We start from the raw sequence: 20353 nt of genomic DNA, 5'->3' as shown, positions 1-20353 counted from the left end.
GGGAAGTTCTCGGAGCTCTCTAGATTTGACCAATGGAACTCGCTTTTCGATTGATTTCGCTTCCGATGTTCCGATCTTGGTCGAGTTAATTTGTGCAAACACCGTCCCTATCTCCTTTCTAACTGCCGTGTGGGTGCTGCCTTGATATCGATGTGCTGTCGTCGACGGTCAGTGGTCAATTTCCAACTCCTCCTGGCCAATCCGCAGTTGTTTGATGTAGAACAAATGGCGGCCTAAGCCTCATACTTTTTATAAGTGATAAATATTGAAGAAATTTGCTTTATTTCTACATTCTACGTTACTTCTTTCTGACGTTACGTCCAGAGAATGTGACAGAGAAATCTTGTCAACTTAGTGTTGATATGAGCACTTTCAACAGTTATTATCTAAGAACTTTCTATGCCAATTGATCATTTTTGCATATGCATATCGTGTGGCGAGTACGAAGATACTTTATATCTCGGGAAGTCGAGAAACTTTTCTTTACGGCAAGATCAATGGGATACAAACCCTCGACCCTTAGCATGGTCTTTCTGAATAGCTGCGCGTTATCCGCTACGGCTATCTGAGTCCCTAACTTTGCTTACCTAGTGGATTATGTATCGACAATATAAGTTTTCTTGAAAAACCGCGGACATGGTCGCGATCAACTTAAAAAGTTGTGTGAAATTCAAATTATTTGCTTCAAACCAAAAAAATGTTTGGAATTAAACCAAAAACTGTAAAAGAAACCAAGTAAAATATTACCGTTCGAAGATAACTACCTTGATTTTTGAGGTTTTGACCGCCTTCGAACCACTGTGCAATCGCCGGTAATCCCTCGGTGTGTGGCATCGTATCATCGGTGGGATAACGGTGTCCATATGAAACGCGGATCCTGCTACCATGTCGACACCGGTGTTGACCTTCCGGAAGGCAGCTGCTCGCTTTAGCTGCCAGATGTCCCTCTCGATGAGTGGGGGGATTAGAAAATTAGTTTTCTTTCGTCACTTTGCTTGGGTTTTTCCGCGTTCGGTTTTTTTTGTTGCGTCTGTATGGCGCTCCGAGGAAGGATTTTTTTTTGACATCACCTGAAAACGGGACGGAAATGACAGAAGCTTGAATGAGGGTGGTTGCTTTTAGCTGGTGAAGGATTATATATAATTATAGTATTTTCAAGAGCAATTGACTGACTTTTTGAGAAATATAGTTTTGAAGAATTATCAAATGGTTGCTATCCGTGATTGACCGAAAACAGTGAAGATGCACAAAGAAGCAACAAGAAGTTCGGCTGGGATTGGCCATAATCTTCTTCAGTGTGCATAATTCTGTGCCTCTATTTAAACAGGTCAATAACAGCGCCGGCCACGTCCTTGCAGTCAGATGGGATTGGGGAAAGGAATGTTAGTGTGTAACCTTTGCTATTTGGAGACCGTGTTTCCCTCTACATCTCCACAAAGATTACAGGGAGTATATGTGTGTTCATGGGGAGGATCGTTGGCTCATTGAGATTCACTTTGATAGATGATTAGACCATGACAGCAAAAAAATGCATGCAAATAAAATTTGTTTCGGCAAATACGACAAAACACTAATAGAAATAAATTAATGCCAACAATTGAAGTGACGAATCATTAGAAAAATAAAAATAACTACACAAACACTACATTCCTACCGTTGTCAGGACGAAAGCATATGTTATCATATTATTCTTATTTGAAATAAAAGAGATCAAGAAAGAAAAAGTTTGAAACGAGCTCACCAATTTCTAGTCCATCCATGGCTGAGCAGTAGCCTAGGACACGGTTATATGAAAAATTTAGATTCTCGCTCCAGTACACTTTTTGAAATGCATTTGGGTCCCATAACAACTGTGAAAAATTTCAGCTCGATCGGTGAAACGCGCCAGCCGTTTAAAGTTTGCATGGGATTTACTATAGGAAAACTTACTTTTTCAAAGAAAAATCGCCAGAGGTCGCCCATTGTCCTCTCTAAAAATTCTGAACACAGATCTTGATAGTTATTTCTACGATGAAAAACATTGTCGAAGACCGCAAAGCAATCCGATACTTGTGAAAAAAGTTAGTAAGCATGTACTATTCGGAAATTTTGCCCATTTTTGTTATTCTTGTTATTCTTTTACGGGTTAATCAACGTCGCCTTGCTAATAGGTTTTCATTGAATAACTCTTTTCACAAGTGTCGGATTGTTTCGCGGTCTTCGGCAATATTCTTCATCAAAGAAATACCTATCGAGGTCTGTTTTCAGATTTTTTATAGAGGTCAATGGGCGACCTATGGCGATTTTTATTCAGAAAAGTAAGTTTTCCCATAGTCAATCCCATACAAACTTTGAAAAGCTGACGCGTAAATATAGTTTCACCAATCGAGCTGAAATTTTGCACAGTTGTTATGGAACCTAAATGCAATCCAAAAAGTGGACTGGAGCGAGAATCTAAATTTTGTCCCACACTACTGAGCAGCCATAAATCAATTTCCACATCAACACAAAATGCACAAGCCAATGAACATATGAACATAATCACTTCGAAAACGCCTGCAAAACGAACTCAATTTCGTGGGACATCAAACTTTCATATATCCGTTGTTTGACGTGCCTTATATGTGGGTTTCTATGGTAAAACCAAACCATCGTGATTCTCAGGTTATGTACACAGGCAATCATATTATCTTTAGACGGCAGTACTAACTGACTTACCGAACGGCCAATCCAAACGTTGTTTGATGTTTGTGGTTTGGATGCGAAGGATTATACGGAAGATTGGCTCGCGATTAGCACGTCAATCGTTCTCGGATTCTCACGATATGCAATCAAAACTTGCGAAATGTAATCGTGCTTAGATGTACAATTCCAATTAGGATTTTCCCAGTGAACCCTTTGACTAGGCATTCCGCAGGAAAACCTGCATCAGTAACAGGTACATCATGAAACTTTTGAAAAAAATCCTTAGATTCCCATTTTGCGTTCACACAAGGAAATCATTTCACCACAGGAGGCTAACGAGTACGGTCACAGAGGCTTATCCTTGTCGCAGATCTGTCGTTGGCACCACAGAATTCCGATAGTAAAATTTTCCCTTCCTTCACCACAATCTAGCTACCGGTGAAACCAGATCCCACAAAATCCGTGTTGCATCTTTTCTTATTTCGAGCCTGATCCCCATTGCGTATTCATGATGGTGGTATTTCACCATACGGACGAACGCCTTCAGCAAAGCGCCTCTGCATTCGCGACGGAGTGGTACTTCCCAGAAGGAAGGGAACCCTTTTTTCATTCACCGACAGAAATAAATCCCCCGCAGTCAGCAAATCGGACCTACCGAGGGCATGTGGTTCACATGGTTACCTTGTTAGGTGGCGGTGGCGGAAGTCTAAATTTTTATTGGGTTTAATGCGTTACGAGTTTACATTGTGTAGCCATGGCAATGCATATCTAATGAGCAAATAGCTGGTACATACTCATTTGATAACATTTTAAAGAATAAACATATCTAAAATATAATACCAAGGAATGCAAAAGTTTCTAACTTTGATCAGACGCTTTAAGCTTATTATCTAATGCTTCTCCACAGTTTTACAAAAGTCTCTCCATATTTTTAAAGTTTTTCCACTTCATTTCAAAAGATTTTCTAGGTACTTTTTAGAAGCTTTTCTAGTTTACTCTAAAAAGGATTTAAGGATTTTCTTTTCACAAGCTTCATTAACATTTTAAAAGCTTTTCCAACTTCAGGTGGAGTATTTTCAGCTTTTTTTTTTGGAAAAAACTTTTTCATGTTTTTTTTTTAGAAACGTCTTTTTTACAGAAATTATCGTAGAATACTTCTTATTGCTTTGCTAGCTTTTCAACACAAGCCTTATCAAATTATTTCCTGCGATTTCCTTGCTTCTTTTCAAAACGATTTTCGGTTTAATATAAGAAACTCTACAAAATCCTATCAAAATTAAATTCCAGAAGGCTTTTATTGTTTTCCTTCAAAAAGCATCATCAAATTTTTTTTCAGGATTTCCAGCTTCTTATAAAGCACCTTTTCCAGCTTCCATGGATAGATTTTAACAGTTCTCGATAGAGCAATTTTGCCAGCTTTCAAGAGAGAAGCTTCTCCTGTTTCCGGAAGCTTTTCCATCCTCCAAAAAAAGCTATTCCAGCTTCTAAGGGGCAGCTTTTTCAGCTATTAAGAGAAAACGTACCCTGTCTTCCGAGAGAGAAAATATTCCAGTTTTCCAGAGGAATACTTGTCCAGTTTCCGAGAGGGAAGCTTACACGCAGTGATGCCACATACACAGATTTATCTGTAATTACACAGATTTTTTCCTGTTCTGGCCTACAGATATCTGTGATCACAGATCAAAGATTTTTAAGATGAAAAAGATTTTTAAGATTTATTGCCATTCTACGAGTTTTGGGCACGATTTTGACACATAATAAAAATAAATGCAATTCTTCCACTTAGTTTTTGTTAAATACCTACTAAAGTAATCCAAAATGTTTACCCGTAATGCGGGTAGATCACCTTTTCGAAGTGCGTCACGGGGTAAGATCTACCAAATTGTACTCTTGCTGTATCTGTTCTTGTGAATACTTATAAGTTACGGTCGGAAGAGTATAAGAGAGTAACAAGCCACTAAGACCCACCTACCGTTTTGACTCGAAATCCGGACACCCAAGCACAAAGGTAACTTGAAAGTGAGATATTACTAACAAATTAATGGATGAAGGTAAAATAATTGCATGGAGCTTTAAGTTTGTCGTGTCTCGTTGACGATTTTTCACATAAAATTGCAATTTATGACATGAAAAATGTTCAAATAAGCAAAATTAGAGTATGTCTCTTGCTTCGAAATCCGGACACTGATTTAAGATTGCTTCAAATTCCGGACATATTTGCTTCGAATTTCCGGACACTTCAGTATTCATGAATTTAACGTTATTTTATGCATAAACATGCCCAAAACTAACTAAACTTCAAAAATTATGATATTCTTTCCGTTAAGAACTATATAAATGCTTCAAATTGACAAAGCTGAAGAAACTAGCGACAAAATTTTTACTCACCCGCTTGTCAAGCACTTCGTCAGATTACAGGTTGGTAGTCGAACAAGTCCGCCACGCAACAGCACAAAACATTATTTAAATTATAAACTGTGGAATTGTAAATAACAGAACTACCGGGAGAGGTTGACGTCGGAAAAATTATCACTTTTGCAAATGTCCGGCTTTTGAGTCAACCAATTTGTATGCCCCAAAATCCGGACACAGAGATTTATTCAATTAAAAAGGTAGTTTTGCACACATTTCAGTCACTTCAACTCTTCTGGAACACAAACCAACACAAAACTATATATTGACAGCATAAAAAATAGCACAAACACACTTAACTTATTAGGGGAATTCGGGGTAAAACCGACACCCTAAGCTTTTTGATAAATTTGGTGTACTTTCGCTTGTTAAACGAACCTAAAATTGTTGTAGAATCACATATTGGTTATAAATCTATCTATCCTTGCGATCGCTGGATGATATATTAATGTTATATAGTGATTTAAATCAAATTGATATTTCATCATTTTTAGGTGAGACAATTGAGAGTGCGGGTAAGATCGACACCCTGTTGGGGTAAAACCGACACATGCACATTGACTAGAATTTATACGTTGTGAACATTGTACGATCGGGCACGTGCACAAGTTGAGCATACTAGAACAAGAATGCTATTTGTAATGTCATAGATCATAGTAGCCAAGAAATATAAAAGCTCATGTTTTGATATTCGATTCAACTAGACAGACGTGTTTTTAATAACGTAATCCGACACTACATTTTGGCGACGAAGAGAAAATTGAAGTGATATGAAAGAGAAGAAAATATATCCTATCGGCCGCGAAAATGGTTATGTTTATTTGAATCCGTTTGTTGTTACGTTGTGATTGGTGATGGAAAAGCCCGATGGTTTGTATCCAAATTGCTCGTCAACATAGAATGGACAAACAGGTAGAGGTATGTACGTATATTTATAAGTTTGCAGTGCATCCAAAATGCTGTCACGCAGGCAAAACGAAGGCAAATTATTGATCATTAGGGGGTAAGAGTAAGGATTTTGTCTCAGAATTATTTAATCTGCCAGTTGTCACGCGGTTGACTACGGTCAGAACCACAGCGTTAGTACTGTGTACGAAAAGTGAGGTTTTTCTTACCAGAGTTATTTCGTTCAACAATGGCAACAGCAAGGAAATGTTATTGGGAAAATCAATTGGCTTCGGTATGGAAGATACAAGTTTTACCTTTTTTGAATTTATAATATTTATTGAATTCCCTTACTGGTCTGACACATCGTAGATGCATAAGAAATTTATGACAGATGCTTGGAGAATGAAATTACGAAAATTTTCAAATTATGCTGTGGTTACTACGATGTATTCCGTCAGTAAATTGATTGAAGATTTTGATTTGGTGATAACTAGAATTATACATAGTAATCAATTGTTATCAAAGCATCTAGATAACTTCACCAACTTTATTAAAAAAATATAATAAGTTTCAGTGTTTCGCACATTGAAAAATCAAAATGACTAAGACCACCGATTCACTTAAAGGCTTAAGTTTTCATTTGTGTCATGCTAAAGGTTGAGGAACGTAGTAAATCACTTTTGAGCAAATGTGATTGCATAAGTTAATAAATAAATAGCTACATATAATGGAATTGTAAAAAGCAAGATAAAGTTAGTTGAATGGAGTGTATGAACTATTTAGAAAGATATGTGTGCAATTTGTATCTCATAAAGCAAATCGAATAATCAATATTTGACTCCACGATAGTGGACTAGTAGAAAACTGATTAATTGGTGTTATTTATGTGAAGAACTTTTTCATCCAATACTTCGTATAACTCTTATGAACAATTGTTATTAACCGTGAAAAAGGTTTCTTCAAGGTAAAATCACCTTTCTTTGATATTTCTTCGTTTTTATGTAAGTTGGAGTATTGACGTTTTAGAATGCATTATTTATTACACTTAACTGATGGATGCTTAGTTTTAAAATGAAGAGTAATATTTAAAAAAAATATTGAGATGAAAGATATGAATGAAGAACGACATACGAATTGCAGAGAGCATGTTTTGTTGTTGTTAAAGCGAGAGATGATACATAATATTAACTTATTCTATATAGCATATTATCATGAATCATATTAAAATGGTATAGTTACAGATCTTATCGGAAAATATTTTTAAATATTTATTTGTGCATGGCAAATCATAGTTTCACTTGAAAAATCCTCATGAGTTTGCCAATAATGTTAACAATTTTCCTTGGTTCGCATATTGCATATAACTATTGAAACAATGCTTATCGTTGTGAAAAAAATACAAATTAAGAAATATTTTAATGCACGACAGCAGTTTGATAGTTTAAAATAATTGTGAACTGGATTTAAAAACAAGCGGAAAGAATGGCAACTGTGTTCTACTGAAAAATAGCTGTGTTTCATGGAGAGCAACCGTGTGCTACTCTTGGTTCGTCAACTATGTGTTATGGATAGCAACTGTGTGCTATTTACTAAAAGACCAACTAAGTGTCGTGGAAAGCAACTGTGTGCTAACTATTGAAAGCCCTACTGTGTGTCATAGAGGGCAACTCTGGGCTAGTATTCAAAAGGCCAGCTGTGTCTCAAGAAAATCATTTGTGTGTTAATTAAAAAAAAACTGGGTCATGGAGAGCAACAGTGTGCTACTTTTTGATCGGCAAATGTGTGCCACGGAGAGCAACTGTATGCTACTTTATGAAACGCAACCGTGAGCTATGGAGAGCAACTGTGAGCTAATTGTTGAAAAGCAACCGTGTGCTACTTTATGAAACGCAACCGTGTGCTATGGAGAGCAACTGTGAGCTAATTGTTGACAGGCAACTGTGTGCCATGGAGAGCAACTGTGTGCTAATTGTTGAAAGGCAACTGTGTGCCATGGAGAGCAACTGTGTGCTAATTGTTGAAAGGCAACTGTGTGCCATGGAGAGCAACTGTGTGTTAATTGTTGAAAGGCAACTGTGTGCCATGGAGAGCAACTGTGTGCTAATTGTTGAAAGGCAACTGTGTGCCATGAAGAGCAACTGTGTGCTAATTGTTGAAAGGCAACTGTGTGCCATGGAGAGCAACTGTGTGCTAATTGTTGAAAGGCAACTGTGTGCCATGGAGAGCAACTGTGTGCTAATTGTTGAAAGGCAACTGTGTGCCATGGAGAGTAACTGTGTGCTAATTGTTGAAAGGCAACTGTGTGCTATGCTGCGTAACTGTGTGCTTATTGTCGAAATGCAAATACGTTCTATCGAGAGCAACTGTGTGCTACTTATAGATCGGTTATTGTATGACAAGGATCGCGACTGTGTGCTTGTTGTTAGAAGGCAATTATTTGCCTGGGAAATAAACTATGCTCAGATTTCTTAATGACAGTTAATGTAAGTTCATGGCAGACAACTGAGTGACATTGGGAGCAATGTTGAACTATTACTGAAATGGTTACTGTACAACTTGCGTAACGAGCAACTTAAATAAAAATATATTTTGAGGAACTACTGTAATTACGAAAGGGCAAATGTATGCTAAAAAGTTCTATTTATTTATTGGCAATAAATGATTTGAGAAAATGTGCGTGTTATTTATTGATGATAGTTATTGATAGTCAAAGTGTGTGATTTAGAGGAAAAACTGTGTTCTATTTATTCAGAGGTTATTGTGTACATTCTGTTAAAAGATATGGTGTTTCAAAGAATATAAGATTAGTTTGCATACAAACTGGTGCGTGTAAACAACAATGCTTTTTTTGCATATGAACAACTGTGTGCCAAGAAAAAGAAAATACAAGCCTTAAGACTAAGTAGCCGTCATTCGGTTTTGGCAGCAGCCTTAATGTGATCTGAAATTATTATGCAATGATATTTTATAATGCTGTTTATAAAATAATGTAGTTATTTTATAGAGTTAGTTCCACTTAGTACCAACAATATAGCAATTTGTCTACGCTGATGAAGAGCTATGAATTATTGCGTTTGTGAACTTGTATGTTGAGATTAGTATTTGCGTGGTAGCGGAAATTTGATTGTTAACGAGGGCAACAGCCATGATGTGAACCGATTACCTTCCTGATAAGATATGACGTGGATGTGAATATTACTTTCATAAAATTATGACGATGAGACCAGATGATTTTTCAATTGTTTGATTAAGTTTGAGAAGAAATCCGTGTATATGCAAATGAGAATTTATTAAGAATAAAAGTTTATGTTTTCAATCATTCCATTGGTTAAGGTATGGGGCCGTAGCGATGAACAGCTGTGCTATTTTGCAAGATTAGAATATGGTTAGCGTCGTAGATTCAAATCCCTCCGGTAGAGTATCTTTTCAGCTTTGACATTTTCTTGTTCTCAGTTAATAACTTGAACTGCTCATAAAAATATTAAGCTAAATAGCAAGCTTTAAGTTAGTTGGGACGCAACCCTACAAAAACAGGGTAAAAGCTTGAGGTACTTAGGGTTTTAATTCATGTTTTAAAGTTTAATAATTCTCTATGTATTAATTCAAGTTAGATGTCCAGAGAGTATAAACAACTTTGGAAGAAAACTATTTTTTATATAAATTATGGAACATTTGGAAATAAATAAAAGTTATTAGTCAGCCAAGTATTTCGTTTGAGCATTGAATAATGTTGGTTTCAAAAACAATAGTATAATTATATTTTGGAGACAAACCAGTCGTGGGCTGAAAATATTTCTGATAAAGAAAATAATAAAAATATACATTTTCGGCTCAAGTAAGAGTATTTCATACTGAATTAATAAACACATTAACATTGATAAATTCATCAAAGCACGCAAATCGTTAGGTCGGCTTCAAATAGCGACAAAAACAGAAACATTGAAAAAGCAGTAGAATGCTGAACAGATTTAACGATAGTGTTACGACTGTGTCCCGATTTAGCTAAACATATTTATTATTGGTCTTTGAAGTGATTTTCATCATAAATCATCACGTTAAATATGTAACATTATCTGCATATCAAAACGATTTTGTTAGCAAGCTTTTCACATTAAGGTGTTTTGAAATTAGAACTTTCTTCAATTTGCAACCACCAGGAAGATGTTTTTAGCAAACCAGTCAATCCAGTAGATGTTTAAAATCAAGGAAAAAGATATTGTGTACTCAGTCCATTACGATAGATAGGATACAAATCACAATATGTTTTTTTTTATTATATTACGTGAAATTGTGTACATAAGTAGGAACCAGTTATTATAATTTATAAAAAAAAATGAATATTCAGTGCAAAAATGAAGGGAAAAAGAGGAGAAATGTGATAAATCAAAATAATAATTCTAGTAACTACCCTACATGAGTTAAAGCAATCAGGCGGAGTTGGATATGAAAGAAGAAAACAAGAAAATGCCAAGACGCGAAGTTAAGTATTGCAAAGCATTAAATTGTATACAAAATAAATCTCTTTTCCCATTTACAGGTTTCATGCTTATGGCATCTATTTTACGCACTGAGCCTTTGAATCCACATCATATTAACAAAGGTTTTGCGGTGTAGAACTATTTACATGAAGACTAAAAAATATGATGAAAAGGAGGAGTTGTACGATCGGGCACGTGCACAAGTTGAGCATACTAGAACAAGAATGCTATTTGTAATGTCATAGATCATAGTAGCCAAGAAATATAAAAGCTCATGTTTTGATATTCGATTCAACTAGACAGACGTGTTTTTAATAACGTAATCCGACACTACAAACATCACCATCACATGGCATATTAAAAAGAATTGTTTAAACATGACTTTAGACTTTTATGACCCCTTCCTCTAAAGGATTTTACACATATTACGTAAATTATTGAAGAGAGGCCAAAGATCCATTAAACACATGTGAAAATTTCAGATGTCCTATGCTAAGAATATGAAATTAAGGTGAATACACATGGATATGATTATTTTGTTCTCATGGAATGTTTACAAAGATAAAGTTGTGACGAGTGATTGGTTTTAAAAATAAATACTGTTTTATTTCAACAAGACAGAAAAGTGTAATTATTTACAGTTATTAAAAACTGTCGAACCTGATGGTTTGTAAATAAACAATAAGATTAATTCATGTGAAAACATTTCAAATTCTATTAATTCTTCAATTTCAAATGAGAAACAATTCTTCAAACTATTAAGTTTAAACGTGAAACATAGAAACATTTTTTTTAATAGGGCGATATTCAAAACTGAAAAGGCAATAGATGACTCTTTTTCAGTGGTAGTAAAAACGAAATCCTGAAGCAAAGAAAGCACAATGGAAGATGAACTAAATACAAAAAGCTATGTATTCATATTACGCTTGATTTCTAATCACTACTTTTTCGATCCAGTTTCCTAATTGCAAGTAATTTACGATTTTCATTATTTTCCATACGTTTTGACAGTTCACCGACTACCATTCTGCCATGCGCTTGTGTTTGAAATTTGAGAAATTTGAGAATCCCGCGTAGCGCGATCAGTGAAAGGAATACACACATCAGTGTCGCCGCTAGGCGGCCAGCACAGATAAACTGAATGTTCAAAGGGTTGTTATCTGTACTTTTTGCTACTGGCGCCAACTGTTAGCGATTAAGATCAAAATAAACAGTCGTTACCCTATTCTTAATGATAGCTTGTGGCAAGTCATATAGTGTCATATTTTACATGTTAACAAGTTTGCCACCCATGAACTTCACTGGAATTCGAAAATAAAGACTCACATAAACTACAGAGCAAGTCTTCCGACAAGAAAGATTCCCTGAAGTTAGATTATTTAGCAAAGAAAGGTGTCGATTTTACCCCAAATGAAAGTGTCGATCTTACCCCGAGTGGACATTTATTTTTCAATAGCGTTTTCAGCTGTCGAAAACCCAAAAAATAAATTCTCCTCCATTTTGTATGAACGTAATAATAGTAAATGATGATGTAGACGCAAAACAAATAATGACATTTTAAAAATTTCACTCGCGAAATAGTTAAAGAATAACAGCGAAATATTGCAACTGCTGTTGCTTCTATGTAATCCAATATGATTTTGTTGTTTATTTTGGCAGTTTATTGGTAGAATCAGTTGTAATGTCATCCGAAACACAACATTTCACAAATAAAGATAGAGCGTGATGGAAGCTGCATGAAAATCTGCTCAAAACATGAAAAATCAAAGGGTGTCGATCTTACCCACAGTGTCGGTTTTACCCTGAGTTCCCCTAAGAGGCACTAGTTGTTGTTCTTAAGATGGGCCTTTGTAGCAAAAGAAATTTGCACTGCAGGTGCAGGAAATTTATTTTTATTAATCAGATTTTTAATTTCAAGGCTACTTTGATGCTGTTAACTTCTAAGTGAGCCCAACAACCTAAATTTTAATCTAGGTAGAAAAATTATGATAATACGCACATTAAATCTTCTAAAATACAATAATTCCTCAAGAGTGTCCGGCTTTCGAAGCGTCCGGCAATTCGAAGCAAAACGGTATTTGTCCTAGATGATGAGGAGGTCGAAGTGGAAAAATGGCTTAATCAGCATCTGAGGTTGGTTTCAACGCATGAGACAATTTCTTTCCAAGTTCAAGAGTTTATCTTTCGATATCTAGGAGGGAAAAGATTCCGAATCAATGGAGTAGCAGACCTCTTAACTTCTAAAATAAGCTTTTTGTTTCAAGGAATCTAAATGTCTCATGCGATGAAACCTGTTTACAGTTTCAAAAAACGACTTTTAACCTTATAAGTAGAAGCAATAATTTGATACGCCAGAGTACCGATGCATGGTCAAAATCAGTATCATTCAACCAGCTTAGTGGCCGAACCTGATTAAGGGGCGCGCTTTTGAGAGTTCAATGGTGACAAACTGTTTTCTCCAAAAGGTATAAATAGCGGTATCTTTTTCTAAAGAGGCTCTATGCAAAATGGTAAAGAATGATAATTGTATAAAAAACGACTACTTCATTATTTCTCAATAGTAATGGAGAAGAACGACATGCACTAAACAAAGGACACGGGTATACCACAAAAGATCAAAGAAAACTGGTCGCAGTGGCTCATCCCGAACAGAAACAGAAAAAAACATCCAAAATCAAAAAAAAAAAAACAATCAGCTATCATTTTATTTTAGTTGTGATGGTTCCGTTGCGAGATGCACAGTCTACTTGTTAGTAAAAAATATTGCAAGAATAATTGTTAACATTCCGAGAACAGGCTGGTATGTTCACAAAAGCTCTTATTTACCTAATTGATTGAAATTTGAATTTATTTACGAAACACAGATTTTTACCAAGATTTTTGGAGGTTGACTACAGATAAAAAAGATTTTTTCAACCAAAATCACAGATGAGAATTGAAAAATATGTGGCAACACTGCTTACACGCTAAGCCAGCTCCACGCAGCCCATGTGTTAAAACTAAACAGAATGAGGCAACCATTGCAGAATCGGCTGACTGAGTGAAAATTCTGTGTAGGTCGCACTCATTCTGTGAGTAGCCGACGTGTTGGCCTTCGGCTTTGCGGGGATCGATGGAAACGAAACTGTCAATCATCTCCCGCGCGGCAGAAAACAGTTAGTCGTTGGTAAGATGAGGAGTTTTCCGGGATTTTTTTCTAGCGAAAAGCCGGAACATGGTCGCAAATGCGAAAGTTTTTCCCCATTTGCTTGCGCTTCGGCTATTCAAAAGAGAAAATCTCTGAAAAACTTTTAAATTGTAATGTTTTTTCTATATGTTTTCAGAAGCAAAACAATAATGGAAGCGAATTCCGCATTCCAAGCGTTCCTCCTCTGTGCGCATTTCACTCATTTGGTTTGTTTACCACCGTTTGCACAGAATCTGTGCTGCATGAAGAGAGGCCGATTTTGTGCGCTTGGCACTCATTTTTGATTTTTGAAGAAGCTTGAGCTTTTGAGAGGGAAACTTTTCTACCTTCCGTGAAAGAAGCTTTACAGCTTCCCAGAGGAATGCTTCTCCAGTTTACAAGAGGGAAGTTTATCCAACTTCCGAGAAAGAAGCTCAATCAGTACTTAGTAGGGAATTGAGGGAAGCTTTTCCAGTTCCCCAGAGGAATGCTTATCCAGTTTCCGAGAGATAAATTCCCCTGCTTTCGAAAGGGAAACTTATTCAGCTTTTGGGGGGAAGCTTTTCTATCTTACTACTAATAAACTTTTCCAGCTTCCCAGAGGAATGCTAGTTTAGTTTTCGAGAGGGAAGCTTCAACTTCCGAGAGAGGAATTTTCCAGCTTCCGAGCACGCTAAACTTCATCCGCTCAGAAATGAGTGCCCACGCTAAGCCTGCTCAACGCAGCGCATGTGTTAAAACTACACAGAATGAGGCAAACAATGCAGGACTCTCTGGCTGAGTGAAAATTCTGTGTAAGTCGCACTCATGCTATGTGTAACCGATGTGTTGGCCATTGGCTGTGCGCGGATCGATGGAAATGGAACTGTCAGTCATCTCCCGCGCGGCAGCAAACAGTTGGCCGTTGGTAAGATGGGGAGTTTTCAGGGATTTTTTCCAGCGACAAGCCGGAAGATGGTCGCAAATGAGAAAGTTTTTCCCCTATTTGCTTCCGCTTCGGCTATTCGAATGAAAAAATCTCTGAAAATCTTTAAAATCGGAATGTTTTTTTAATGTTTTCAGAAGCAAAACAAACATGGAAGCAAATTCCGCATTCCAAGCGTTCCTCCTCTGTGCGCATTTCACTCATTCGGTTTGTTTGCCACCGTTTGCACAAAACTGTGTACAGCCCCCTTTGCACAGAATCTGTGCTGCATGAAGAGAGGCCGATTTTGTGTACTCAGCACTCATTTCTGAGCGGATGAAGTTTAGCGTGAGAAACTTTTCCTGCTCCCAAAAGGAAAGCTCTTCCATTTTCCGAAAGGGAAGCTTTTCCATTCTCCAAAAGAAAATCTTTTCCAGCTTCTGAGAGGGAAGCTTTTTCAACTTTCAAGAGGGAAGCTCTTGCAGTTCAGAGCATTCCTCTGAAAGCTGTCTTCCGAGCGGAAGATTTTCCAGCCTTTCAGAGGAATGCTTGTCCAGAGGAAATCTTATCCAGCTCCCGAGAGAGAAATTTTCCAGCTTCCGAGAGAAGCTTTATCAGCTTTTGGTAGGAAAATTTACCAGTTTCTGAAAAAGAAATCATTTCAGCTTTGACGAGGGAGGGTTTTCTATCTTCCGAGAAGGGAGTTTTTCAAGTTTCCCAGAAGAATGCTTGTCCAGTTTCTGAGGAAAACATTTTACAGCCTCCGAGGGCGAAGCTTTTCAAACTTCCAAAAGGGAAGATTTTTCATTTTCCGAGAGGAATGTTTTGTCAGCTTCAAAAAGGGGATTTTTTTCCACATTCTTCAAGGTATTACAACTTTCAAGATTAAAATTTTAGTAGCTTATTTTCTAAGATATCTCAGCATTGTGGCAGAAGCTTTTACAGGTTCTCTTAGAAATAATCTCAGCTTCTTTTCCTGAGCTTTTCAAACGTCTCTGACAAGAACTAATAAATAAAAAATAATCGAGTAAATTGGAGAAATCTTTTTCAGCATCTGCCAGACAATTTTCAGTGCTTTTTATAAGAGGAACTGCTTTTACAGGCTAAGGAGCTCTTCCTGTTCTTATTCTATAGCTTAATCTGTTATATTCTTTAGCTTCGCAGCTTTCCGAAACAATTTCCTGTCTTTTTTTAGAAGCTTTTTTTAAAGTATCTTTGAAGCATCTGTTTACAAGCTTTTACAGTTTCTTCTCAAAACCCTTTTCATTTTCCCACAAGCTTTTCCAAATTTTTTTACAGAAGCTCTTTCAACTTTTTTTAAGAAATTTTCTTAGCATTATAAACGCTTTTTCAGAATTTTTTTTCAGAAAATGTTCAGCTTCTTTTTAAAAGCTTCACCAGGAAGCTGATAGGAAAATGCTTTGCCCGCTTCTCCAGTTGATTTTTCGGCTTCTTTTGGGAAGCACTCTCTTCTTCATTTCAGAAGCTTTCCTAGATTCTTTTCAAAATTTTCTTAGCTTATGGAAGAAGTTCATCCAGCTTTTGCATGAAGCTTTTCCAGTTTCTACAGAAAGCTTTTTGATCTTCTGTACGAAGTTTTTCCATCTTCTGAAGAAAGCATTTCCGGTTTCTATTTCTGAAACTTGACGCTTACTTCAGATTTATTTCCGGCTTCTTTTTATAAACAGCTTGAGTTTTGTCAGAAGCTTTTCCATCTGCTCTTTAGACACGCTTTCAATTTTTTGTCTAAAGTTTAACTATTTATTTTTAGAAGTTTTCCTAGCTTCTTCATATAAGCTTCTCCAGCTTCTTCCTTGATGATTGTCAAATTTTTGAAAGCTTTTCCAGCTTATCTCCAGCAACCTTCTCGGCTTCTTCTAGTTTTTTTTTCGTTTTATTTTGTGAAGATCAGTTTTTATTTTAAAAGTTTTTCCATTTTTTTTTTTTAAAGAAGTATTTCACATTGCTTCTCAGAAGCCTTTTCGGCCTTTTTCGGAAGCTTATCCAGGTTCTTCTCGGAAGCTATTTCAACTTTTATTCGAAGCTTCTAGGGTAAGCTTTATCAGCTTCTACAGGAAGCTTTTCGGTCTGTGGAAAATTATTTTTCCTAAAGGAAACATTTCCCGTTTCTTTTCTAAAGCTGCTTTTCTGCTATGTTATAGATGTTTTTGAGACTTCTTTTTGGAAACTCCTTTTAAGTAGCTGTTTCAGCTTAGTTTCAGAAGCTTTTCTAACTTCTCTGCTTGCTCATTGGTATCTTTTCAAGCTTGCCAACTTCTATCCAAAAGCTTTTCCTTTTGGATTTCGGAGGCTGTTCTAGCTTTTCCAGTTGATTTCTCAGTGTCTTCTGAGAAGAATTTTTTGCTTCCTTCTAAAAGCTGTTCCATTTTATTATCAAATCTTTTTAAGCTTGTAGAGGAAGTTTATTCAGCTTTTGTATAAAGCATTTCCAATTTCTGCAGAAATCCTTCTGATCTACTGTATGAAACTTTTTCAGCTTCTTTTCGAAGCTTCTAGGGCAAACTTTTTCAGCTTCTGAACGAATCTTTTTCAGTTTCTGCAGAAAACTTTTTCGGCCTGTGGAAAACTATTTGCAAGCGCCTGGAGGAATCTTTTCCTGCTTATTATCTGAAGTTTTTCTGTTATTTCATAGATGTTTTAAGGCTGCTTCTCGTAAGCTCCTTTAAGGAAGATAGTCCAGCTTATTTTCAGGAGCTTTTCCAAATTCTTAATATTAACTTGTCTTGAAGCTCTCCAGCTTTTTTCCACAAGCTTTTCAGCTTCTTTACAGAAGCTTTTTTAACTGAATTTCAGAGGCTTTCCTAACTTCTCATCCTGCTTATTTTAAGTAGCTTTTAAAGTTGTTTTTTTTTTCCCAAAAGTTTGCTAACTTCTTTCCAGAAACGTTTCCTTCTGGATTTCGGAGGCTTTTCCAGCATTTCTTATAGTTTATTATTTTAGGATTTTCAAGCTATTCTTCAGAAGCATTTTCATCTTGTTTCAAAAATCAATCAGATTTGTTTTAAAGCTTTATTGAATTTGTATCAGAAACTTTTAAATCTTCTTTCAAGGAGCTCTTTCGCTTCATTTCCAGATGATTTTTGAGGTAGTTTTTAGATGTGTCTCCAGCTTTATCAACGAAAGCAATCCAGCATACGCTTCGACACTTTTCTAGCATCTATTAATCGGGGTTTCAAGTTTTTATCCAGCAGCTTTTCAGGCTACCTTTAAGATTTTTTTCAACAACTTTTTTGTTGTTTTTGAGTTGTAGAGGAAGTGATTCTCAGCTTGTGTTCCTTACTTCTAGGAAAAGTTTTTCCAGTTGATTTTTGAGCTTCTTTTGAGAAACGTTTTCTGCTTCTTTTCAGAAGCTTTTTGGATTCCTTTTGAAATTTTCTTAGCATTTAGAGGATGCATTTCCAACGTTTTCCAGTACATGCAGCAATCTGTTCAATTTTCTGCAGGAAACTTTTCCAGCTTCCGAAGGATCTTATGTTTTGTTCTCTCTTTATGTTATGTTCAGATGTATTTCCAGCTTCTTTTCATAAACTTTCTCAGCTTCTTGTGAGAATTTTTTATTCTTTAATCATTCTCGATTTTTTTTTTTCAAAACATTTTTCAGCTTCTATTTTGAAGCTTTTCTCAAACTTTTCTTTTCTATAGGTTTTCTTATTTCTTCTCAGAAGCTGATTTTTGTTGCATCTTATTTTTCGAAGATTACTCAGCTTTCGTTCATAAATTGGTCCAATTTCTTTCAAAAAGTTTTTCAAACTCCATTCTCAGAAGCCTTTCGATTCTTCTCAGAAGCTATTCCAGCATTTTTTCGAAAGCTTCTAGAGTTTTTTAAGCTTCTGGATGAAGCTTTTTTAGTTTATGCAAGCAGTACTCTTAGCCTCTGGAACAATATTTTGTAGCGCATGGAGGAAACTTTTCCAGCATTTTTCCTGAAGCTCTTTTGCTTTATTTTGTAGTTGCTGATTTTTTTTTCAATGCTCCTTTCCAGAAGCTATTGAAGCTACTTTCCAGCAGCTCCAGTTTTTTTTAAAGTTTTTCCAATTTTTCACATCCACTTTTCCAGCTTATTTCCAGAAGATTACTAACTTCTTTCCAGAAGCTTGCCAGTTACTTTCCAGAAGTTTGCCTGTTTTTCCCGAGAACCTTTACCTGCTGGATTTGAGAGGATTTTCCAGTATCTCTTCTAGTTTATTATTAGATGAATTGCTTCTTTGGTTTCAGATTTTTTTCAGAAGCATTTCAATCTTGTTTAAAAAATTATTCAACAAATATTTTGAAGCTATTCCATTTTTTAAGCAACCTTTGAATCTTCTTTTGGTAAGGTTTTTCAGTTTTTTACCATGTGCTTTTTCAGCTAGTTTTTAAACGTTTTTCCTGTTTAAAAGTATTCCCAATTTTTATTAGCGAAAGCAATTCAACATATGATCTGAAACTGTTCCAGCATCTCATAAAAGTTTTTTTTTCAAGTTTGTTTCAGAAACTTTTTCCACTCTTATTAAAAAGATTTTTCGACAATTTTAAATATGTTTTCGAGTTTCGAGATGTAGTGATTTTCAGTTTGTGTTGGAGGTTTTTCTTACTTCTAGAGAAAACTTTTCCAGTTGATTTTCAACTTGTTTGAGCCTTTTTCTGTTTCCTTTCAGAAGCTTTTTCAGATTCGTTTCGAAACTAGTTAAGCATGTAGAGGAAGCTTATTTATCGCTTGTAGGAATCTTTGCCAGTTTTTGCAGGAAGCTGTTCCATTTTCTGCAAGAAGCTTTTCCAGTTTTTGCAGGAAACTTTTCCAGATTCCAAAGAAAGCTTTTCCGGTTTCTTTTTCCGACAATCTAAAGCTTATGTTGAGATGCATTTCCAGCTTCTCTTCATAAAACTGCCAGCTCCTTGTCAGAAGCTTTTCCATCTTCTCTCAGAAACTCACTCAGCTTCTTTTTAAAAACTCTCTCAGCTTCTTTTCATCAGTTTCCTGGTTTATTTTAAAAGCTTTACCAGTTTCTTTCTCTAAGCTTTTCAACGTTCTTTTTACAAGCTTTTCACAATCTTTTCCAGCTTCTTCTCAAAAGCTTTCTTATTTTCTTTTCAGTAGCTTGTACTTTTCAGAAGCTACTCAAGCTTGTTTTCAAAACGCTTTCCCAGCTTGTTTTCATACACTCTTCCACCTTCTTTCCAGAAGCTTACCAGTTTCTTTCCAGAAGCTTGGCAGTTTTTTTAGAAGCTTTCTAGCTTCTTTCCAGAAGCTTTCTAGCTTCTTTCCAGAAGCTTTTCCTACTGGATTTCAGAAGATTTTCCAGCGTCATGTCATGAAAAGCTCTTCAAGCTTTTCTTCAGAAGCATTTTCATCTTGTTTCAAAAATTATTCAGGCACTGTTTATTTTTAAATTTCTGAGTTCATTTAAAACTTTTATAGTTCCTTTCAGATGCTTTTTCTACTAGTTTTCAAATGATTTTCCACTTTGGGTGCACTTTGCGAAAAAGGACCACGTGATTATTGAGCTGAAATCGAATTCAGGTTAACTTCTGCGTTCATGAACCCTCTCATGGCGTAGTGGTTAACGCGCCCCAACTAGAAATCGGGGAGTCGTGAGTTCGATTCTCACTGAGAAGACGTGTAACTTTTTCGCAAATCTTCACATCAATTTGTCCATCTAATCCAATTGCAAATTATATGTAATGTTTAGCTTTTCGGTAGTTGTTATTTCCTGATTATTTTCAGGTTTCTTTTCTGTTTTTTTTTCTGGATTCTTTACAGATTCTGTTAAAGTTACTTCAGAGAAATTTCTAACCTTCTTTTCTGAACATATCTCATGACCTTTCCAAAGCTTTTCAAGC

The 20353-nt window shown here is 36.0% G+C and overlaps 1 protein-coding gene and 1 non-coding gene across 2 annotated transcripts in view; one reads left to right on the top strand and one right to left on the bottom strand.

Moving 5' to 3' along the window:
• Positions 1 to 20353, bottom strand: part of LOC5569778 (prolactin-releasing peptide receptor) — a 539879-nt gene that overhangs the window by 42533 nt on the left and 476993 nt on the right. Inside the window, exon 3 of the mRNA XM_021849352.1 lies at positions 765 to 1070. The gene's annotated coding sequence lies outside the window, so the exon portion shown is untranslated. The remainder of the gene's footprint in view (positions 1 to 764; positions 1071 to 20353) is intronic.
• On the top strand, positions 20056 to 20129 carry Trnas-aga. Its single transcript has one exon. It is a non-coding gene; the product is annotated as a tRNA-Ser (tRNA).

Source organism: Aedes aegypti, chromosome 3, assembly GCF_002204515.2.
Source record: "Aedes aegypti strain LVP_AGWG chromosome 3, AaegL5.0 Primary Assembly, whole genome shotgun sequence".
NCBI lineage: Eukaryota > Metazoa > Arthropoda > Insecta > Diptera > Culicidae > Aedes > Aedes aegypti.
This window is presented reverse-complemented; position numbering and strand designations above follow the sequence as displayed.